Source organism: Crocodylus siamensis, chromosome 11 (assembly GCF_052110815.1).
Source record: "Crocodylus siamensis isolate JL-2025a chromosome 11, ASM5211081v1, whole genome shotgun sequence".
NCBI classification, from domain to species: Eukaryota; Metazoa; Chordata; order Crocodylia; family Crocodylidae; genus Crocodylus; species Crocodylus siamensis.
In genome coordinates, this window is record NC_143405.1 from 45,450,600 (window position 1) to 45,475,465 (window position 24,866).

General features: G+C 44.3%; 1 long non-coding RNA gene across 1 annotated transcript in view; it reads right to left on the reverse strand.

Annotated features, from left to right (window-relative positions):
- The window catches only part of LOC149855791 (uncharacterized), a 182,344-nt gene that overhangs the window by 91,598 nt on the left and 65,880 nt on the right, over positions 1 to 24,866 (reverse strand). Inside the window, exon 4 of the long non-coding RNA XR_016438418.1 lies at positions 16,220 to 16,286. This is a non-coding gene — a long non-coding RNA (uncharacterized LOC149855791). The remainder of the gene's footprint in view (positions 1 to 16,219; positions 16,287 to 24,866) is intronic.

The following is a 24,866-nucleotide window of genomic DNA, read 5'->3' on the forward strand; positions in this document are numbered from 1 at the left end:
AGGCCTTCTGGAAGTCCAAGAAGATGACATCGACTTCCTCCTTCCCATCTAAGCTCTTTGTTAAAGAGACCAGGTTAGTCAGGCAGGATCGGCCGTGCACGAACCCATGCTGGTTGCCCTTCAACATCACTTCCCCTGCAGGCCTCTCACTAATGTGACCCTTGATTATTTTTTCAAAGACCTTCCCCAGGATAGAAGTGAGGCTGACTGGCCTGTAGTTGCCAGGTTCTTCCTTCCTCTCCTTCCTGAAAATAGGGACCACATTGGCACTTTTCCAGTCCTCAGGGACTTGGCCCGAGCACCAGGAGTCCTCGAAAAGCCGTGCCAATGGCTCCACGATGACACCAGCCAATTCCCTCAGCACCCGCGGATGAAGGTCATTTTTATTTTTTGTCATATTTGTCATATTTTCATTTTTATTTATTGTCACAAGGTCTTATATTTTTAGAAAACCTAATATTTACTGTAAAAGAAAAAGCACCACTTATGAGTATAAACTATATTAATATGCAGTGCACCCTGACATAAACCCCCAACCCCAGTTTTGTTTTCCTGGCATGCTGGCACTCCGGCACCTTACAAAGTAGACATTGAAGGTTTTTTGGCACTTCGGCAAAAGATGTTGCCTACTGTGACAGATAAAGATATTGATATCACCCAGGTCTGTACTACAAAGCTTTGTTAATCACACCTATAATTGCCTGTTTATGCTAGCAACTACCCACTTCCCTCGTAGATGCAATTTATCCTAACAAGAGAGGCCATTCTATGATACAGAAAATGTCATTGGTTGCCATGGTGGAGAGAGAGGATGACCAAGGGAATACTCCCATAGCACCAGGGAGCAGCATCATGCTCAGACATGCTGGTTCCAATGTGGCAACCTACGTGGTGCTCTTTACTAAGGCCCTCTAAGACACCCTTCAATCTAAAATTTCTGGATCCACCTCTGCCTGAATGGGTGATTAAACTATACTGACAAAAGAACTCTGCTGGTATAAGATGGATTTCTAGAAGGGGGCTTTTCCAATACCCTCCACCAAAACATTTGTAACAGGTTATTCATAGACTCTGTGAAAGAAAGAGGAACCCGCTGGTTGATTCACCACAGACCTAAAGAATAAATGTGTTTGCAAACAATATTCTGGTCAGAGTTCAAGAAAATACTGTCTGGAGGTAATTATTCAAACCGCTCTTTTTAGCTACAATAGATTTATTAGGATGACTAAAATATGCTAAGTCAACACACCAATTTGGACTAAAGCATTCTAAAGCTCCATGAGTGGCTCATTTGTCATGATGAGTTGCTTTTCACATCACTATATATACATTTTTTTTAAATGTAGATATTCTAGTGTGCATTTTGGAACTGCAATTGAAATTGATTCTGCTATCCAGTTAAGAAAATGCCAACAGAAATTACTTAGTGACTGTAATAAACAAATTGGTCCTGTAGTTTATTAAAAAAAACCCCAAACCTGTAAGAAGCAAAAACATTTAAAACTCATTTATTAAGAATGCAGGCACGCAAAGCACCATTTAAAAGTAAAAATCAGTGCCTAAATTATTATATATTGCAATTATCACCTCTAATCACTAGGGGCATTTATACATGTATTCCAGGAGGCAGGAATAGGGGAGGTTTATTTAACACAGCTCCAAGAGCCACACTAATTAAAAGCACCTGGAAAGTCACATGTATCAGCATCAGCATCCCCCTCACTGAAATTTAGTGGCAGGGAGCTTTGAACTAAGGCTCAGACAAGCTTTAAAGCAACCCACCACCATTTTTCAGCCCGAGGATGCTGATTCATGTGATGCTGGAGTCTGCTGGAGCACAGAAATTACCCTGCTCCAGCTAATCAAGTCTGCTTCAACATGCTGCAATTACAGTGCATCGGAACAGCCTCTAATGCATATAGGAGCTTTGCACTCTATCTTGTGCAAAGCTAATTTTTAACAAGTCTCCATTACAATTACCCATTAAATCTATGTAGAGAAGGATCTATTTGCTCCATCCAAAGGAAAACTCCGGTTTTTAATAACAAGGAAGAGAAAACTGTTTACCTCCCCAACCAGTTTAACCAATTTACTGCTTTTTTAAATTTTTGCTCAATTGAATTTTACAATTATATGTTATATCTGTTCCATGTGTGTATTTTATATATGATATACTAATGTTGGAAAGCAAACAGATCCAAAGGTTTTTTCCATCACTTGTTCAAAGAACCACAGAACAGAAGTGTTTCAGACTGCGCAACATCTCTCCTCTGTCTGTTATTAACACAAATACTGCAGGTCCCTTTTAGCAGCATGGCTAAATCTCTTTCCACAACATAAGGATAAGGAGAAACTCCACCTTTGGATTAGCATGTTATTAGTCCTAAGCATAAAGCACCTCTACACCAGAGCACTTAAGTGTCAATGAAGAAGGACTAAGAGCAGGGGCAGGCAATTATTTTGGGCAGATACTTAACAAGTCTTGGCAAGTTGTCTGGGGCCACATAGACAGCCCCACCCCCTGGTTGCCACATTGGAACCAGAAGTCCTGCCCCCTAACATTTACCACTGAACGTCTCTCCCCCATCTGCCCGCCCCCCAAAAAAAATCTTTTGGGGAGAACAGGGTTGCCATCTTAGAAACAGAAAAAAAATTATACATTAGAAGTCAAACACCTACTATAATATATTTTAATTTTATTACAATATTATGTACTGTATATAGAAGGGATTGCATTATAATAAAAAAGTAAAGTGTCACTGTGTGGGGGGGAGTTTGTGAGACAGTGTGGCTGTGTATGAGGGCATAGGGTATGTTGGGGTGTATGTATATAATTGATGGGGGTTCTGAGGGCAGAGGGTGGCTGTGAGGGTGGGGGTTCTAGGGACCCCCCCACACACACACTCTCCCCATGGTGGGTAGCCCTGCTGCCTGGTAGCAACAGTAGGCAGGGAGGTGAGGGCACTTGCGCCCCGCAGAGGTGTAGCTCCAGCCAGTGCTGTGCGGGGAAGGAAGTGGAGCCTGCCTTATCTCCAGGGCTCTGTGCCGTGTGCCTGCAGCTCCAGCACTCACAGCAGGGGAAGCCCTGCACTGGAACCTGCTGCGCCCCCTGTTCCCTGCTGTACAGAGCCCTGCACTCCACCAGGAGTGGAGGGAGCCCTGCGTCCTGCTTCCCTGCAGAGTCTACTACGGGACTTCCCCACAGCAAACGCAGACCTACAGGAGCATGGTGTGAAGCCCCTGCAATAGAAGCAGCCGCAGGCTGCATAGGGAGCGCTCCTCACCCCCAGTGCAGTGCTGGCACAACTGCCCTGACCCCCCTGCCTGCTGCTGCTGCCAGTAGTGGGGCTGTACACCATGGGTGGAGTGTCCATACACCCCCCGCATCCTCACGCTGCCCAGCTGAGCTTCGTGCTCCCGCTGTCCCTCTGGGCACAGTCTTCGCACTAGGCTCCCATCTCCTCCCAGCTGCAACTCCACGCTCCCCCCCCACAACAGCCCTGCCACTTCCCTACCTACTCCACTGAGCGAGCAGGTTCTGGCTGCAGCAGGAGCCCCACCTGGAACCTGCTGGCTGGGCAGAGCCATTCTGCCCCAGAGGCCAGGAACAAGCCCCAGTAGTGTATGTTGCGGGGCTGTAGACATGGGAACCTCACTCCCACCCTCGTGGGAGGGTGCAATTCATTGCGGGGTGCCACAGGCCAGATGAAAGCAGCTGGTGAGCCAGATTAGGTCCGTGGGCTGTATTTTGCCCACCCCTGACTTAAAGGATTGTTTCTCTGAGGCTGGAAAGAGCCATTGCCAAGTGACATGGATCAGCTGTGCCAGCATGTCTCCTGGCATTGCTGATAGGCTTCATTGGGCAAAACACCCGAATGACATCACCCACTGTCCTGCAAGTTGATCTGATGGGACAATGAGTGATGTGTTCCCCACTTCCAGAGACATGCCCTGGCAATCTCCATAGTTCTTTTAGGTATCTCTCCAAGTAAGGAATCCCAAGTTAGCCCACTTTCAGAAGTGCATCTTTGGAAGTGGAGAAAGCCAAGGCATTCCACGGTGCAGAGTGAAGGCTGATGTTGCAAATCAACTGATGGGCAGCCTCAGCCCCAGGACAGTATCATAGTGTCCTGGTTTTCCCCACTTGCCCACTTCCCCACAGGATCTCTGGGGCATGTCTCTGGAGTTGGGGTTCTCTGCCTTCCCCCACTTCCAGAGATGTACCCTGGAGATTGCTGGGAATGCATCTCTGCAAGCGGGAAAAGCTGGTCAGGTGTTCTTGGGGCTTGAGGAACCCAATTCTGTGTAGGACTTTCTCAGAGTGCTGGACTGGGCCCCTCAAGCCCCAGAGTGCCTGCCTGTGGTGGCAGGAGAGTGCTGACAACTCTGGCTGCCTGAGCTCTCCTGTCTTAAAGCAAATAGTCATTTGCTGCATGAAAGCAGCACACTTTACTACTACTTTCTGTCATTGCCACATTGTGGCATGACAAAAGGTATAGGTGTCTATTTGCTACCACTTTTTGCCTCCATAACAGAATTTATGTCAGCACAAAAACAGTGAAAGGCAACGTCCATTTCCCCATTAAGATGCACTGGATAGATCACTCTACACATGCCCTATTTCTTAAACATTTCTTATAAAACAACTGCTACCTACACTGTGAGAGACAGGATATGTGCTAAATAAACCTTTAGTCTGACCTAGTAAAGCAATTTTTATCATCTTATGACAATCCAGCCACTAAAAGCAAGGAAAAAGGAAAGGCGGAATTTTGATTTTCTTGATGGGAATCAGGGTTCAAGCTTCTACCTTTTGTCTCTTTATCCTTCTGTGAAAGGGCAAAAAGAAATAACCGTGGCTTGTCTACACAAAGAAATAGGCCAACAAAGCTACAGGAGAACATTTATACTGCCATAGCTGTACCATTTTCCATCATATGAACATGTTCTCTCCTGGAATAGTGTCCTTGTTTATTAAGGACCAGTATGTTCACACTGAGGGCCTAGGCATAATTTATTCTGTTATAGATATGCTGGTCAATTTCCCTGTGTAGACCACCCGTATGCTAAAACTAACAAAATCATGGAAAATCCAAGAATTTTGGTTTCTACTGTAAATTGTACAAGGGGAAAAAAGACCTTACTGATGTTTGCTGTATCCCAATAATTCTCTTTCCAATCAGGGAACAAAAGGTTCATATTTGCAAATTGGAAATATTTGGATTGGAATTACCAACTATAATTTTACTTCAGTTAGTTTTAGCTAAGACCTGTCTGACTTTAATTCTGGCCCTTTTATCAGTCCTATTGTTGTTTAATTAAACAACTACAAAACTAATGAAAAAAGAATGTAAATACAATCAGTTATTATATTACTACAGGAATCTAGGAGCAGTTGTAGAAGAGGTAGGTGGCTGCCTTCCATGGAAAGTTCTTTTAGGAAACTAACTTGCATCCATAGATAAGAAAAACTTCACTCTTTCTTAGCAGCTTTCACAGGTGGCTGTATTTGCAGCTTGGTTAGCTAGATGCTTTTGCAAAACTAAAAAAGGAAACGGAAAAAAAGGGAAGAATTAAAGGAAACCCTTGTGCTATAAATTATTGTTAATCTTCAGGCAACTGCACACCAAGCATATGCCTCTAAAAATATTTCAAGCAGAAAGATTAGCTTAGATATTTTTATTTATTTATTTATTGCATTTAGGTTTTTCAGCCACATTGGATATGGGGTGGAAAGGAAGAAAAAGAAACGACTATAACGTATGTGCTCCAGATGCTTGAAGGAAATTGTTAGTTCTTTGCTGCACAGTGTTGCAGGGCACCAAGGTGTGCCTGCTCCTTTAAGGGAACAAACTGCCTAGAGAGAGAGAACCCTAGGAGACAGGCAGAAACCCCACAGGTGCAGGTTGCCATGGCAGCAGGCTAACAAGGGAATTAGTCTGCAATGCACCCAGTCAGCTGACCTGAAGAAGGCAAGGCCTTGGGCACATATAAGCCCCAGGGCTGGGACTGGAGGCAGTCAGTTCTCTGGCAGCAACCAGAGGGGAAGGAGTTCATGCATAAAAGCTCCATGGAGATGCTTGGCTGCCTGTCCGGCTGCTGGTAAAACTAACAGGCTCTAGGAGCTCCTAAAGTGCCTGGGGCTAGGAAACACACATTGGTCAGGGAGAAACTGGCCCTCTTAAAGGTACAGAGTGTGGCCTCCAGTGTTATTGGTATTATTATTGTTAAGTTATAGCCCAGGGGCTCATATTTTTGTTGTTTAATCCAGTGGACCAGACTGAGGCTATTGGGGAGAAGGAGGTCTCATTAGGGCACTGAACTAAACTAAGGCCCCATCACTAGAGACAACATCTACATAATACCATCTGCAAGGCATGGCATGTGGTAAAGGAGCAGTTTTGGAGCCACGCATCTAGCCCATAAAGCTTGCGGTGTCTCACAAGGCACCTGCTTAGAACGGGACTCAGCAAGGGGTCTAAAAACCCTTAGGTTTTAGTGGGGTCCATTAGGACCATAACTGCATAGGACCTTGAGGGCAGCCTCCCTATCTAATATCTTAACCAACAAAGCATGGCTGGAGAGACTAGAAGGCACATGCAGGGCGAAGCTGGCATGGTCACAGGGCCCTAGGGGCATCACTGCCATCTCTAGGGACCCCACCCCATGACACACAGAATACAGAACTACCCAAGTAATAAACAAAGGTGAAAGTATGGTTCTTTCCAATCATGTCCTCGATTCCAATATAATGTACTGTAATGTTTCAATGTGAACTACAGTTCCCAGAAGCCTCCAGGAGACTAGAGAAATGAACCGTAACATGTACTACAGTTCCCAAAAGGACACAGAGAGATATGTAGTCAAAGACTTGGAAGGAGCTGCAGAACCAGGACTTCAAGCTGCAGCAGCAGAGCTCAGAGGTGGGAGCCCTAGTAGATGATAATTAAGCATTTTGGGGACTAAAGGATGGTTAGAAGTCCCTCCAAAGTTGTGGGAAGGTTTAAGTTTTCTCAAGTGTATATACCAATGGTCTCCAAAGTGGGGTGCATGCACCCCAGGGGGTGCGCAAGATGATCCACTGGGGTGTGGAAAGAAAATATTAGAACTTATATTTAGATGTATATTTATATAAATATACATATATTGGGGGTGTATGCTCAAAAATCTTTTACTGATAGGAGTGCACGATTAAAAAAGTTTGGAGACCACTGGTATATACCACAGTATTATAGTGTTCCCTACATACTACTGTTTGTTACCAGTGTCACTGTTTATTATCTGTTACCTGGTTGCTAAGTATATGAATCTCAATGTTAATGTTTATTCACCTCTGCCTGTCCCTTTCTCCCTAGTCCATTGGCTTGTGACCCTAATCCCCATCATCCCCTACATAATAAAAGTGGGAACTTTCCTTGCTGGCTCCCTGTGCCAATTCCTGGGGCTGCAGAGTTTGGTACACCACTATTCTTCACTAAGCAAGCAATAGGGTTGTGCACAATTTCAACGGGTATTTCATTTCAAAGCTGTATCGACACATTTCGAGCTCAAAACAGTGAAATCAAAACAAAACAAAAGGCTTCAAAACAGCTTTAAAATGAAATGAGAGCACTCAAAATGTTTCGAAACATTTTGAGTTTCAGAGCCGGGCTTGCTTGCAGCTAAACAGAAACTAAGGAGAGAGGGGGAAGAGAGGGGAAGGATTGCTCTGAAATTGACATCTAGCTCCCAGTTCAATTCCCCCAGCTCTCTAATCATTTCCCCAGCTCTTCCCAGTGGGGGACGCAGGCCCCCAGTCTGTGCACAGGGTTTCAACAGGCAGCTACTGCAGGCTACAGCTAACAGCAGCCGCTCGGCACAACGCGTGCCGAGTGCTGGGAAGACTGTGGTGCTGCCTGCTGAAACCCAGTGCACAGATTAGGGGGCCCGCACTCCCAAGGCAGAGCTGGGGAAAGCTATCAGAAAACTTGGGAATTGAACTGAGATCTGGGGGAATGTTCAGATCCCTGAACATTCCCCCAGTTCCTGATTGGATTCCCCAGCTCCCTGATCTTTCCCCCAGCTCTTTCTGGGGGTGCGGGGCCCCAGGTGATGTGAGATGACAGCAGGCTGCCGCCGACAGCTGGTAATGGCAGCAGTTCTGAGCTATTTCCCCAGCTGGCAGCAGCAGCCTGCTGAAACTCTGTTTGTCAAGCACTGGGAAAAACTCAGTGCTGGCACTGGCACTGGCCCCGACCCCAGCCAGCAGTGGTAGCCTGCTGTCATCCCACATGCAGATCTGGGGGCCCATGCCCCCTGGAAGGGCTGTGAGGCTATGCCAGACTCCTCCCAGGGGGTGCAGGCCCCCAGATCTGAATACAGGGTAACAGCAAGCTGCTGCTGCCAGCAAGTGATGCAAGTTTTCCTTTGAACAGTTTGAGGTGCAGTTTCCCAGAAACCCCTGCTCCTATCTCCTTGAAACTTGAGGCTTCATACCCTCAGAATGGGCTACCATCCCTGCAATTTTCATCCAAATCAGGCAAGAAATGACAGTTGTAGGCATTTTCATGTGTCCCCATTATAGCTTACGAGTGAAATGTTAAAATGCATTAAAACAGCAAAACAGTTTCAAAAAAACAGAACAGTGCTTCAAAACAGTGCTGTCCCTTTGAAATGGTGAAACAGAAGTTGAAATGAAATGGCGCTGTTTCGCACAGCCCTAGCAACCAGCCATTTTTCTCTTAGTCTTCTAGTACCAACTCTATAACCAGCTGGTTTCATATCATGCTCAATGCAGTATTTCTGTGTTTCTGCATAAAGAACTCGTGACAGGAGACCATCTCCAGGACCAGTCACAGTACTGGCATGCCTACCTGTTTAGGGTCGTCTGCCCACCTAACTTACCTGCCATGCCTTTGATGTAATTGAATACATGTTTCTAGATGGGAGGCTGCCCATTTTAATGCTCTGATGCCAAGGCTCTGACCTTCCCTTTATCATGCCCCATGCTTCATAGATGGCATCCAAACTTACTTCCAACTCCCCTGGCCCCATTGCTTGGCTGCACTTAGCTGCTGGCCCAAACTTGGCCTCAGCTGTCCTTAGGTGCTTGGGCCACCTGCCCACTCACTGGGGCCTCTACTCTCGCACACAATCTGGGCTTCTTGCCTCTCATTAGGCTCATAGCCCCTCACACTCTACCTGCTCACTGAAGCCACTACTCCACCTGCTCACAGGGGCTTCTGGACCTTGCACCCCTTGGGCCTCAGGTGTCTGTTGGTGTACCTGGACCCCACTCTCAGCCTATGTCCAACTCAGGCCTCAGGCATCTGTTGACATACCTGGACCTCACTCTTAGCCTGCCACTAGGCCTCACTCACATTAAGGCTTTGTGCCCTCCTCGCCTCCATGATCATACCCAATCCTGTTGCTTTTCTCTCAGGATGTGCTCCCCTAGCCTTTCGCTTCCATAGGACCACCTGCAAGGCAGCAGCGGCTGAGGCTATCTGGTGCCCCATACGTACCTTTCACTAGGGAGGCACTGGTGTGGCATTTCCTGGGGACTGTCCTGCCACAGGCAGCCCCACTACACCATCCAAACCCAACAAAGTGTAGTTTTAGGTCATTCCCCAGGACCACTGCAGACCTACCTGCCCTGGTCATACTTCTCTCTCACTGGGCTTCTCAATGTTCTTCATGGGCTGCTTACTCCTGGGCACTCTGCTACAGCCTCCACCTCATTCCCTTCCTCTCAGCCACAGGCCCCATATAGGATAGCTCCCATCAGATGGCTGAGCTATGGCCTCCTTCATTCCAGCCTGCCTGCTGACCAATCCCCCTACTCTCTCACCGGTGGTCTCTCCTTTGAGAGACCTTCAGTCACTTGAGCCTGGTCCCACGCTCTGGCCAGTCAGGGTGTGAGGGCTCTCTGCTACTCTGGCTTGCCCCTTGTAGTGGGCACACTTGCCCTTTGGCCACTTGGGCTCTTGCCCCAGCATAGACTAGTCAAGAGCCCTTGGTCAATCTGCAAACAGCTGACTCTTTTCTACTCAGCAGGGGCACCATACAGAAGTCCTCTCACCAAGCTTGCCTATAGCCCCAGAGATCTAATATGAGGCAGCTCTTTACTCCACTGAGCACATCTAAGCCCCTGGCCTCACCACCAGTTCTAATCAGTGGCTCACCTAGTCCCTCTGTAGGCTCACAAACTCTAAGCCCTGTCTGTTCGGGCTGGCCTGTATCATCTCCGGGCCCTTGTCTCCCCAGCCTTGCTCAATAGGCCATCCAGGCCTCTCTCTCGGGCCTCTTTCTACATGGCCTCTCACCATACCCTGGCCTTACAACAGCCCCAGGCCTCCAGCTCCCTTCTAAGGGCTCTGGACCCATTCACCTTCCCCCAGGTCCACATGAACCTCCTCCTTATGGGGGACTGGTGCTTCCCGAATCTGGGGGGGGCACCAGATCGCCAACAGGGGTGGGCCCCATGTGGGTGATCGCTGAGGGGGTTCCCCAGCAGCTGATCACCGAGCCAGCAGCAAAACTAGAAGTGCACTTCCACTGGCACTTCTGGTTTCACAGCTGGCACTTCCAGGGGGTGCACCTCCTATGCATCATTAATGCTCCTCCTTCCCCATAGTTCCTTCCTGACCTCCAGATATTCCAGGAGTGGCAATCTCTGGCTGAGTGTTGTTACTTCAGCAGCATCTCTGCAGCAATTGTTGGCCCTTCTCCTCAGGGCCTGCTTTTATACTGAGGCTGCTCAGTGCTGCTCCAATCAGACAACCTCCTGGCTATCGTGTGACCACCTGATTGGGTCTGCTCCTACCTGCAGACTTCCTCACAGCCTGTTCAAGCCCTTAAAGTGGCAGGCACCCAAAGGTGCACTGCCACAGAACAATGCAGTTTTACCTTCTTCAGTACCTTATTTAAATAATGTGACAGTGTCCCTCTCACAACAAAGTGGGCCCACCATTCCTTCAATTAGAAGAGTACAGAAAATTTAGCTGAAATAAAGGTGATGGGGAGAAGTGGTTAAAAAAAATTTAAAAATTTTAAAGAGAGAAAAAATTGAGACTCCTCAAAGCAAATTCTTGAGCTTTTTGGATTCACAGTCTCCTGAGAACCCTCCTGCCGCCTACAGTGAGTGTATAAAAAAAAAAAAAGCAGATGATCAGATCATTAGAAACAATATTATATACTTACTTAAAGGGGCAGAGGAGGGGTCACAAAGACAACGCCAATCAAATCCTGGCATTTCTTATGTTTGAATGATGAATTCTGCACACTTAATTTTAACAAAATGCTTTGTTTGTAATTATTACATATAGATATAACCTTACATATCTATTACATATATGTATTATATATTTATGACAGAGGGTCATCCACTTCATTGTTCATATAAGCCAAGCTGCAGCAGTGTAGGAATGTGGCCAGATGTTCAGGGCAAAGCAGAAGTGGTGACTTTTGGTTGCCACAACAACCACAAATATGAACACACAGCTGCCGACAGAGGCCACTTTTTTCACATCCCCCACACACACTGGTACCCAGGGTTGTTTGCCCCATCAACCCTCCCACCCCCAGTTATGCCACTGCCAAGCGGTATATTCAGTGCAAGATGGTGGTATGTTAAGCGCTGCCTGCAATGTTAAGGCAGCAACAGAGAATGCCAAAGAAATTCCTCTGCCTGCGGCAATTTAGGGAGTAGCTAGATTGTGGGGCGGGGGGGAGAGGGTGAGATAATGGGAACTGGGTGCTGCAGAAATGGAGATTATAGAGAATTGCAGACTTCCCCATATCCCAGATTATAAAGCCCTTTACGCCATAGTTGTTCATTAACCTGCCTCCTAAATCCCTTTGCACTCAACACCAGAAGTTCATACCAAAACAATCCTTTATCCTATTACCAAGCCTTGGCAGGAATTGCTCCCCATCCACTGACATAGCAATCTCTTCCTTCCAGAGTCAATATTTGCAAAGGCTGAACTGATAAACCAAGGATTTGCTATAAGAAGTCCCAGCTCTGTCCCCCTCCCCCCAGTTTTCAAGTCCCTACACCCACATCCACCTACTTTTGTCAGCACTACAATCATGCCCACTTGCCTCTGTGTCCCAAGTTGTATTCACTGCTACTCAGTCCCTCACTCAGGGTCCTTCTTTCCCCCAGAATTCCCCCCACTCCAGGTCCCCACTTCCCTCCAGCACTTGCCATGGGACTGCTGCTTCCTCCCTATTCCTCCTCCTCTCCAGATCCTCACTTCCTTCTTTTCTGCCCTCCTCTCCCTTCTGGATCCCTCAGCCCTCCTTTCATAAGTCTCTGCCTCCTCCCACAGTCCTCTGAGTTCCTGGTTCAGCATCTAACCACTTGCCACTGTTCTTCCACCTGCCGGTTTTTGTTTCCCCCGTTGTCACTGACCCAATCATTCTGCCTTTGTTGTCCTTCTCCCATGTTGCCTCCCCCACTAATCTCAATCTCCACCCTAGACCCCATCCACTAAAGCTTACTTTTGTCTTTTAAAGCCCTGGCTCCATAATTGGCCTCTCCAAGAACAAGTGAAACTGCTACCTCTGATGTGTGTGTGCAGCATCTGTGAGCACAAAGTGCTGGGCAATTCCTGGGCCTTGGTTTCCTCTAAATCAGGTTTCTTCCAGTTTACATCCAAAAAATTGATAGGGATCTGCAACTGATGCCTAGAATATTCCCTAAAATTCTGGAACTGACCTGCTGTGGTGTCCAAAAGTGCTCACATTATGGACAATGAAATGTCATCGACTTGAAAAGTAAAGTCTTGTTTTGCTTAGACACACATACATGACTGCACACATGTAGCACTAAGTTTAGTAATATTTTGTGACTGTTAGAGATATGGAAATTCCCATTAAGAAAAAGAAATATGAAATTCTGTTGGCCCCTACCCACAAGGCTCTAATTGCTAATGACATGGAAAAAATTTCCCCTGAAAACCAGATTCATTTAACTATGAGTAGAAGATAGAAGCAAAGAGGATTTTCCTTTGGTTAATGTTTAACATCCGGTCCTTCCTTATCGCACTCTGTGGTCTATGTTGGTGTATGCTGATTGATGCTTTAACAGACCCATTTTAATAGTGTTAGGTATAGATGTTTTAAACTACTGAGCTGACTGCCAAATGAAGATCAGAGAATGAACACAATATTTTAATTTTATGCTTGTGCCATTTCTTCTGTTTTATGATTTGGGGCTGTTGAAATAATCTGATATTATAACATGTGATCTAGAGAGAACCTAAAAGTTTTCAACAAATCATCAGCACAGAACAAATCAGATTAAGTGCTTCTCAGTTTTGCCCATTCAGCCCAAGGGTGACAGCACCAAAAACTCACTGCTGGCATCAGCATCAATTCAGCTTTTCCTTTTGCCCACTAAGATTTTACTCCTGTTTGAAAAGACATCAAAGTTCCTTTTTATTCACTATCTGTACCAAAACCTTACTGACCCAAAGTCAGTTCACCAAGCTTTTCATAACATACTTTTTCCATCCATCAAAGTAAAACTAGTTACAAAGAATTGCAAATGCTGACAGAAATTTGGCTCTGTTTTGTCCAGTATTCCGCTGCCTGAGCATTTCAGCTGCCAGACAAGTTAGGCAAATTACTGATGCATGTGTTTCCTTGCTTATTTAGAGGTACCTACCCAAACCTTTTAAAGAAATTAATACTGGTAATTGTTACTGTAGCTGCATTTTACGAAAACCTGCCACCATTAAATATCTCTGCCAGTCTTATAAACCTCCCTAAAAATAAGGTACCGGAAAATGTTCATATACCTTTAGTTTCTAAAACAAATGAAGCAATTCAAAGACCTCTTTTTTACTAACAGTCTACTTTAGTCTGCTATAAATAGCACTGCTCCCTGCTCTCCACCCTCAGCCACTTTACTGCTTTTCCCACCCTATCTCCATTCCTTCCCCAAAGATCCCTGCTTCCTCTTCACATTCCCCTCTCTCTTCTTTCCCTCCTCCCCATGTTCCCTTTCCTGGCTCCTGCTTTACTCCTTCTTCCTCTAGAGTCTAGACCCACCCAACCGCCCCACACTTCTTTAGGCAGATTTGAGTGCTTTCCTAGATTGTTTAGAGCTTTGGAACACTCCAGTCAAGTTAGGTTTTAAATTTTAAAACCAGTTAAAATGTTATAGAAACAGTTGTACTACTTTAGTTTTGTTGAGAAAGGGTTTGGTAAAACAACACACCCCTGCCCTGAAACATTTGCAATCCCACTACTGCAATGCCTTAATTCAGATACGAGAACAAATTTATAAAAATAAAAACTGGATACAGACAAAATTAAAACTGGCTTCACTATTTACAGTCTAAAAGTAAATGCATGTAAGAACTGACAAAAGTTAAAAAGAGGAAATTTATCAAATTATTTTCATCTCAATTATTAAGTTACTATTACAAACATTGAATAGGGGAATCCGTATGAGAATACATACTTCAACCAATCAACTATACTATCCCATTTAAAACACTTACAGCAAAGTGTGCAAAACACATGCACATTATAGCAGGGCACTGAGATGCCTGCTACACGTGGAGCAGCAAGTAAGGAGCCTAGCTGTGGGTTGCCAGGGTAATTGGTGGGAGTCAGCTGACCGGAAGGGGCAGGGCCTGGCTCCCATTTAAACCCAGGGTGAGGCCAGGCAAGCAGTTCCCTGCCAGCAGCCATAGAGGAAGGAGCTCTGCCAGACTGAACAAAGAGGAGAGGCTAGACTGCAGGTACAGCTTCGAGACTGGGGGAAGGATAGAGCATTCCTGCTGTGGCAGGACTAATGTTATAGCCAAGCGGCTTGAATTTACGTTGCAGCCTAGGGGCTTGAGCTTTCTATTTACTGTTTACAACCGGTGGTTTGGGTGAGGCTATTAGGGGCTGGAGGAGGCCTCAATAGGGGACCCACAGCGGTGTGGGAACCCCAGCCCCAGACAGGGGGGCAGCGACAAAGGCGCCAGAGTGGGTGCAGCATTTTTGGGGTGTGCAGACCCCCGCCCTAGAGCAAAGGGGCCAGGCATAGCTACAGCCACCTGAGCCCATCTGCGGGAATTCGAGACCCCGAGGAGGAGAGTTGGGGGCCAGGCACGGCTTTGGCCACCTGAGCGAGAAGGCCTCAGAGCAAAGGGAGCAGCGCGAGAAGGCCCCAGAGCAAAGTGGGCAGCGCGAGAAGGCCCCAGAGCAAAGGGGGCAGCAATTGTTGAGCGCCTGTGGGGCGCGGTTGCGAGACAAGCCAGAGCGCCTGTGGGGCACAGGGTGAGAGACAAGGGGCTGCAGAGAGCCCGAGTGCCAGAAGGTGCCAAGAGAGACAAGGGGCTGCAGAGAGCCCAAGTGCCAGAGGGCACCGAGAGTGAAACAGACCAAACAACGTCCAATACATCTGCAAGGCTTGGGGCGTGGTACAGGGGCGGTTGGAGCTACGCATTGCCAATAAGGCCAGCGTGCATGGGAACCCCATTAAAAGAACAAGTGACAGCAGGAGAAATCTGTGACCAAGAGGACGAAAGGCAGCCTCCCTTTAATATTTAAGTTCAAGATGTGGTGGGCAAGATTTGAGGGTGCTTGAAGTAAACTTGGCACAGTAGGGGTTGCTAGGGGAGATCACGGCCACCCCTAGGACCCCGCTCTATGACACACACATTTAACTGCTTTGTTGAACGGGAATAGAATGAAACACATGACTTAAGCACTTTGTAGAATGGAGGCCTAAATGTTTTAGATATAGTATGCAAGAGGCACATCTTTCTTCCAGATCTTGTCTTGCATATAAGAGCAGTTTCTTGCGAGTCATCACTGTGATCTTAATATGATCTTAAAGTGAATGTCTAAAAAGAGTTACATAAACCTGATCAGATCAATCATTGGCAGAACAGTAAGAGAACCCAGGGCCACCTGGCTTCCCTTGCTCATAATCCATTATACAATATGGTTTTTGGGCAATTCTAACAAACAGAGGCAGGTTTCATGAGAAAAAACACAACAATCATGTTACCCCACTCTAATTACAACACAATCCCCTGAGCTCCAATATGAATTCCTAATATTACACATATACAAATTGTAGGTAGAGAGGCTTTTTAACATCCTGAAGATTTTAAACCTCCTCTATTCTGTCTCTCTGATCGTAATTGTGAAGTGCAATGAGGTGGGGTGAAAAGGAAGTAAGAGTTGGAAAGAACATAAACAAAACAAAATAAAATCCCAAACTTACCCCTCTGAAATTCCAGCCTTTAGAAGGAGGAAAGAGAGAAAACGTGTTCTGCTGTTGCTGTTTAGGCCTGCAAGAAGAGATAGGGAGAAGCATTTACTGTTTGCATTCTTTGCTGTCACATTCAACATCAATACTGGGACAAAAATGAGCCAAAAAGAAATGTGTGCATATTTCAAGTGCTAAAGAGACACCTTAGATTTCTTTCTGCTTTGTTTCAACTGGCTGTATTCCTGACAGACTTCTCTTTTCACCTTAGGACACACTGTTTTAATATGGATTGAGAGTCAAAGGAAAGAGGCAACTTTACAGAATTGTTGAAACATGTCGGACCAATTTCTAGGGACAACCACCCATCATACCCAGTAATGTCCACAACCCTGAAAAGCATGCCAGCTGCATTTTGTCTTTGTACCATATCCAAAACAATACCAAAAAGTGAATACATGTTACTCAACAGAAACTTGCAATCAATTGAAACACCAGTCCAAAATATATTTAACCAGGTAATATTTACAGGCTCAATGTATTCTGAAACTTATCTCCCTCAATATATTACAATGATATATCTATGATTATATTTGTAAAAACGAGCGTCTTAAACACCATTTTATAGTTCCATTGTGCTTTTAGTTTTCAACTGTGAGCAAATACTGTTTAGAATTTGTAGCAGAGGAAACTAAGCAATGGGTTGAATAACTTGTTGAAATATAACAAATAAACAAATGGTTTAGGACTATAACCCACACAGTAACTCGCATCATTAAAAATATTGGTAGCCATGCATAACGTTTATTATTTTAAAAAGTACATTTGTGTACAATTAGGATCTCCTCTCCAGTCCTTTGTCTAATAACCAAGCCTAGTAATGGGCAGGTTCTGATGCACTCGTGAAACTAGAATAGCTCTCCCCAGTTATACCTTTGTAACCATTTACAACCTACACAATGTGTTCTAGCAAAGGCAATGATAGCACCTCACTTTCACTTCCTCTACCAGTGAGAACATACTAGCTGTGTGGTAGAGTGTAACCCAATTTTAAGATACCTTTTTCAACTTCTCATGCTGGATGCAGGCATCTGGGATTCCTAACACCGTTTTCTAATGCTATTTGAATACTTCTTTATTTGCTAATCAACTGGTTTGGTTGCACTATCTTTTGATGTACAAGTGTTTCAGCAAAAAAGAAGAGTCATCAAATACTAAGTCATACACAAAGGATGTTTTCACAGTTACTATTCAGTTCTTAATATTTTATAAGAGAAAGGTTTTAAGAACTAAATCTAAATCTATATCAATCTAAAATGGTATAAAAAGCCTTTATTTACAAATAAATTGAGATATTCCTATCTAAGAAAGCAGTTAACTTACTTCTGGTTTGCCTCTTGGGGAGATTTTTTTGAAAGTTTTTTGTTATGTTCTGTTGCTGTAAGTATCCACATTTCTTCCTCCTCCACCATGATAGATATTCTCCCTCCCTCAACTCCAATTAATTTTATTCCTCAAGGAAAGCATAATAAAATAAATTCACCATGCAGCATGCCCTCACAGTTAATATATCCAAGCTTTGTTAGACCAAAAAGGAATTACTTTTTTCCAGATTCCTAATAAGGAATGTCCTTTAAATTAAATGAAATTTCTCCCTATATAGGAGGAGAAAAACAAGCAATATGGAAACAAAGTAATCTCAAACCTAAGAGAACAGAAGGTTTCCTGCTAAAGCTGTCATTCATCCTTCAAAAAGGAGACATTTGTTCTTGTAATAAAGGCAGTAGGTTGGAATTTAGAAGACATTCCTGGCTCTACCACAAAGCATCTGTGTAATTTAATCTTACTCTGTGCCTTCCCTCCTTCTCTGTAAAGTGAGGATAATACCTCCACCCTTTCAGTCACCTTATCTTTTTGGACTGTAAACTGTTTGGAATAGGGACTGATTATTACTATGCATATTTAAAAAAGAAGCATATTTATAAATATCAGTACAGGCCTCTGGATGATACTATAATCCATATATAATGACCAATAATGCCAGTTCAGTTTTTTCACTCATAGCTTCAGTTTCAGCATTTAACTTCAGAGGTGTGGACCCTGCCAAGCAGAGAAAGAACCAGAGCTTGAAATACATAATCTTTATAATTCACAAAACTACATACACCACAGCTGCAAAGGCCCATCTATCATATCCTTTGTTTTTAAATCAATAAGGGGTGAAATATTTAATAGGCCTATGCGAAGTGGCTAGTATTCGTTTCAGATTCGGCCAATTTGGGGGACAGTGATTTGATTCGGTGATTTGAATCACTGTCCAGAATCAATTCAGCTGAATCTGATTTTGAGATTTTGCTGCTGCTGAATCTTCAAAATCAGCCAGGCCCACCCCCGCCACCCTGGCAATGGCTGCCTCGCCCGCCCCATCTCCCAGCACTGGTGGGGGGGAAAAAACAGCCCTGACTCAGGGCGTGCTGCTGGGTGGGGGGTGATCCCTGCTTCCCCCCACTGCATCTGCTGAGTGGGACTTTTTTCTAGAATGCCGGGAACTGGGGCAAGGACAGCCATAGGGGGGGCTGGGGGCTGGGGGAGCAGGCAAGGGATGGGGGCTGGCAGGGGTCCCCCCCTAAGCCCCACCCCTTACTTACCAGCTTGGAGTTGTTCCCTGCTGCAGCCACCACGGACTGCCTGAATCATCAAAGCTCTCGGAGATTCGGAGAGCTTTGAATCGATTCGGAGCTTTAAATTGGTCCTCTGATTCAATTTGGATTCAGAGATTCAGCTGACGAATTTCCTCTGAATTAAATCACCACCTGAAGCTTCGCACAGCCCTAATATTTAATACAAGAGTCCAGCTGGATCTCAACTACCATATTACATTATATAAGGGGAAAGGAAGAACCATGTGAAGAACCACAATGATTACTTAAAGTTAACAATTTCTCCTGACAGTTTCATGAAAGTCCCTCTGAAGTGGTGCATACAGATGATCCTGTAATAGGAATTTAGGTGGAGTTTTGAAAAGCACCATAGACTTTCAATGAGACTAGCACTCCTAATTCAAATGGATGCTTTTCAAAGTCCCACACTTATCCTATGTTTTCACATGTTCCTCCCTACATTTTAATGGCATCTCTCAGGAGTTTTTTCTTGCCTTGTCTTGAAGCATACTCCATTAGTGCTATTTTAATTTCAACGTCTGGAAAACAAAAGACATTTCATCTTCCACAAGCATATTTTGATTTATATATTACAGACAAGAATAACAAGGGAAATGAAAACTTAAGAATAAGTCACTTATTTCTGCCCTACAATCACCTCTGTAACAAGAGCTAGGAACTCTGCAACTGCTGATATAAAATTGACATATCATCAACTAATTTTGTTAACTAATCATTTATCACTGTCAAGTTGTTGTTAACCTATAAGTTGAAAACATCCCCTACATATGAGCAACAGCCAGAAAAATGCCTATAAAAAGACTTGATGCTAAATCTACATGTTGTCAAATTTTGCCAGTCATACTATTTGCTCTTTACTAATCAGGCAGATTATTTTTGGAGTCAGAATAAGCCATCTGTACTAATTCACAATGGAAATCTGGGGTGCTGACAGACATGCAGATCCCCACTGTAACTCATAGTACTTCACAGAAAGCACTATGAGCTACAGTGATCCCCTGGCCCCCTGACCCAACAGACATTCATTGTTTCAGTTGGGGGGATGGGAAAAAAAAAAAAATCAAGCTACACATCAGAGCCAATCCAGAAGAGAGAGATGGTCTGTATGCAGGCTCTCTCCCCTAGCCCTGCCCACCCTCCCAGCTCTGGTGCTGTCTGTAGGATGGGAGGGGAAGAGAGGGGGGAGACAGCTGCAGCCTGGGAATTGCCTAGCCTGCACTGGAGTGGGGGTGGGTAGATTGGAGAGTCCCCTGAGACAGGGGGAATCCAATTTACTCCCCGCCCCCTTCAGGGAAGGCTTGGCAAACCCTGGCCCGCAGCTCCCTCCTCCTAACTTCCCCCTCTCTCCTTCCTGCAGACAGTTCTGCTCCCACACAGGGACTGACAGAAGTTAATGAAGATGCTCTGCTTTGGAGCATCATCTGAACACTCCTTATATGAGGGTTAATTTTTTGTGTGAGCAGACACTTTTAAAGTGCTCTGCAGCCATGAACTCCTGTCAGGGCCTGGCTGTAGAGTATTTTCAAGGGGCTAATCATGCAACAAAACGTCACCAGCACCCCGGTTCCTTTTTCCCCCACTATTGTGCTGTTATCAGCAAACTCTAATGGAATAGCTGAGTAAAAGAAAACATCTGCAAGAAAAAGAGCTCTTAATTAAAAGTGTAATGAACCATGTCAAGACAATTTATGTCCATCTAATACTGAAATAAGTACTGATATTTTATGGTTTGGTACATACTAAGAGCACAAGACACCTCTCAGTGATTTTTCTTTCAATTTCTACAAACTTCTTGTAAATCAGGTTGAAGTAATTACACACCAATCCTACAGTTACCACCTTATAGTACTAAGTTTCCTTCACTATATCCCACAAAGGCTGCTTTTACTTCCATAGAACTGATCTAGATATTACTTCACTGTTTTCTGTTCCATGTTTAGAATACAGGTTAACTGTCATTATGTGGCTTACTATTTATATAAAATCAACTTAAAACTATTGTGTTTTTACTATGGGGTATTAGATTAAAAATAAAAAAGCATCTCAACTCAAGCTTAGTTAATGTTATTTTGCTTACAATATGTATGTACTCCTCCCATCTGCTGTTTGCAGTATAGCAGTAGTAGTCATTCAAAATAAATTAGCATCAGCATAAGGTCTTGCCATGCAACAAACATCAGGAATTATTTCCCTTAAATGGCTTTTTTTTTTAAATTGCGTAGTGGGATTCCATATTTATTGTGCATCACAAATTCCTCATTTAATTTGCTACATTTACAAGTTTATCAGGCTTTTTCCTCCCACTTCAGCCTCAGATCTGCAAGCCAAACTGGGTTTTTCCATTCTCACATGTCACCATGAGCAATAAAATTCCACAGATTAAATTATGTTCTCACTTAAACAGTACATCCCCATTATTGTCAGTGGAATAAGACTTAGAACCGGATGAATTTTGCCAGACCTTCCAAAATTTGCACCATCTGTTAATGGTGCAAAACGCAGAACAGAATCCATCCATCTCAGCTATAAGTATTGTCTCTTTAGTGTAAACAGGAATTTGAAGTCTGAAAATGGTATTTTTGTTATGAAAATATGCAGATTTTACTGTGAATTTATCTCCTGGATAAGAAGGTACTTTTTTAGAATAGAAGTCAATTGAACAAAAACTTCAGTACAATTACTGTTCAGTGTTTTCTCCTGCACCACTTTCTGGGCTCCACAGTCCTACCTATATCATGCTGGTAGAAGGGGGATGAGACAGCAATAAAAAGCTACAGCATCTTTATTAAATGCTTAGGGTTTAATAAAGACTTAGTTGTTGCATCTATTTGAAAATGAAAGTAATCCTTGTTAACACCCATGCAAATACTAAAAGGAAAAGCTCTACCAATTTAGCAACCAGCTCCTTTGTAAAGTAAAAATTCTTTTCAAACAGCTAATCTCTGGCAAAAATAAAGGTTGTTTCTACAGCTGCAAATATTTTAGTAAGATAAAAAATAAGGACTGTTCAAAACACTGATGTTAAAAACTATCCCTTGGAATGTCAATTGCTGGCAACCCATCAAAGTATGCAATAATATATGCTTTGTATGTGCAAATATATATTTTTAACTTATTTGTTTATTTTTGTCTTCATGAATTAAGCAACTTTTCAAATGGGATTTATCTGGTGAAGACTGAGCTATAACAAGAGCAATTTTAATCAAACAAATTCAAACAGAATTGAATCTGGCAAATCTGTTGCATTACAAGAAGTAATAAATCAGTAATGTTGGTTGGTATTCATTAAAAAAATAGCTTCTGAGGCAAAATATATTCCAAGTGAAATTTTCTAAACTATATATTTTTTAAAATGGATTGTATGACCTATATGATAAAACCAAGCACAATATATTTTAGAGTTATACAGGCCATGTACAGCCATTCAGTTTCTCTTGGAAGAATTGCTGCTCTCCCAGGAGAAACCATGCGCATAGAGATGATCAAGATTTTTCTCTCAGGGCAAAAAAGGGCAGTTCCAGGAGAACAATAATCCAGGAACAGCTAGGATTAACCACCCATGCGGTTTATCAGCTGCGCTTTTCTCCAGACGGAGCCGGGTGACACCACAAAGAGACGTCACCTGGCGAAGATAAAAAATGGTCCCATGAGCCCAGGCGGTGGCACGCCGAGTGGAGGAGGAGCAGCAGGAAACCACGGAGTGGAGCACGCTCAGCCGGCAAGTCCAACACCTGCAGCAGCAGCATCGGGAGCCGCAGAGGATCGTCATGCCGGGGAAGACTGGCGAAGATCAATTGAGCTGGTGGGGAAGCCAGCAGCAGTGGGAGCTTCTGAGGATCTCCGTGCCAGGGAAGACCAGTGAGGATAAAAAGGGCCGGTAGCGGAGCCAGCAGCGGCGTTGGCCATAGGGATTGTGGGAATCCCCGTGCCGGGGAAGACCGGTGGGGGTCAGGCAAGCCAGCAGGGAGGCGGCAGGTGCTGCAGCTTTAGGGTAGAGACAGATCCTGGAGGGGATCAGAGAGACCCCAGTTTAGGACAAAAACAGGGGCCCCAGCTGAAGAGACGCACAACCTAGGGGTGAAGGGGGCACGGGTTTCCCCCCATGGTTGCCCCTTTTTACTTCGCATTTCCTTTTTGTTTCTCCCTCATCACGTTCCCTTTTGTCGTGAATCCTTTTATTACATGAGGGCCCTGCGGTGTGGGGCTTCACCATGGGTGAGCGTCCAGCTCATGCCTTCCTTTCTCAGTTAGATTTATTTTCAGTCCCTACCTAGAGCAGGGTAGCCTGGCACACTATACCAGGCTCAGAGGATTAGAGACACCACTCAGAGACAGTAGACCACGTGAGAACGCAGTGGCAACCAACAACATTTGCTGTGGAACACACAGGATGTTGAGAGGGATAGTACTAAAGACAGAGTGTTATCAGGCCCACCAGCTTTGGCTGAAGTTGAAGGCATCGGTCTGTGGAGTAGGACATGGAAACCAGGGAAGACATCAGAGGGGCCAATCGCAAAAGATCTGGAAGGCCCGCAGGCATTTGCCAGGACATGTGATAATTCTGGAGGCATCCTCCAAGGAGACCCCCTCCACTGAAGAACCATCCAAAGTCGTGGCAGGCGAGTTTGTGGGTCACCCAGAAGATCATCGAGGAGTCCTCTGGGGTCTTCACAAGAGGCAAATAAGACCATTTTCCTGGGCAAAGGCAGCACGGGATTGGGTCACTGAGTGGAGACGGGCACACTAAGAAATCTGAGTCAACCAATCAGAACTACCCTGTGCACTAATGCCACCTGTTCTCCATGCAGACTGAGGGGGCTGCAGAGCATACTGGGCAGCATCAGGATCAAACTGCCGTGGTTACATGGCCCCTGTCATAAGAATACCAAAGAAAACAAATCAAAAAAGCCACAACAATATTCAAGTTCAAGGAAACAGAGTTTATTCCATTTTGTTTTCAAAACAGATATAAATCCTTAGGGAAAACCTACTGGTAGGAAAGATCCTACAGTCCAACAAAATAAATTTTATCATTGGTCATATGCATAGAAATTTCTTTTCCTTGAAGTGAAAACTGCAACTCTATCATAACACTCCCAAAATAAAGAAAACAAAAAGTCTTCAGAGATGTTTTGTTATTGGAAACCATATCGTCTGGCCCTCACTTCAGAGGTAAATACTAATTTCCATTTATTTATATCAGAAATGCTGACTCAAAAGAACAAAAGTTTACAAAAATATTTTTGTTTGAGGTAGCTAATCTAGTATCATTTCCATTTTCCATTGCTATTTGCCTGCTCCATCATTTTCCATCACCCAAGTAGAGAATTTTACAGGTATGGTAACATAAAAGACCTCCTGTTAATCTTTTTAAAGGATACCATGACATTTTTCTTGCTAGTTCTTTTGGAAATGCAGAAAGTCACACAGTGAAGGAAGAAAAGTTTTCTGTAAATTTGAATCACCTGAAAGCTGATTGTTGCTTTCAAAGTATTTTTCCTGAAAAAGGCTGCTCTTTCCTGAAGACATACTTTATATGTGCTCATAGGAGACATGCTTAACCAGGGTGCCATTGCGTACCATACAATATTAACACTGTTAGGTGTGCGAACCTAGGAATCCATAGTGACAAACACACTCTGACCTTTGTGGGCTTTCCAAGTTCTTTGCAACAGAAGTCTATTATTTTTCCATAGTCAAAAAAATAAGGGAAAGCTAAAAGCAGGCATTTTTGAGAGGTTGCCGAATTTAATGAGGTGTGCCTTGAGTCTAAAAAGGTTAAGAATCACTGGACTAGAACATGACCTACCTCCTAATTCATAAATACAGACAGACTTTATACAATCCTGGAAAAGTTATAGATCTATCAGCTCTGGAAAAAAAAAGATTAATTTTCCAAATACATGCAACCTTGCCAATGGCCTTTGACTGTGATGTTTAGTAACTGTGATGGCAGAAGGTACCTTGGGTGACAGTGATCA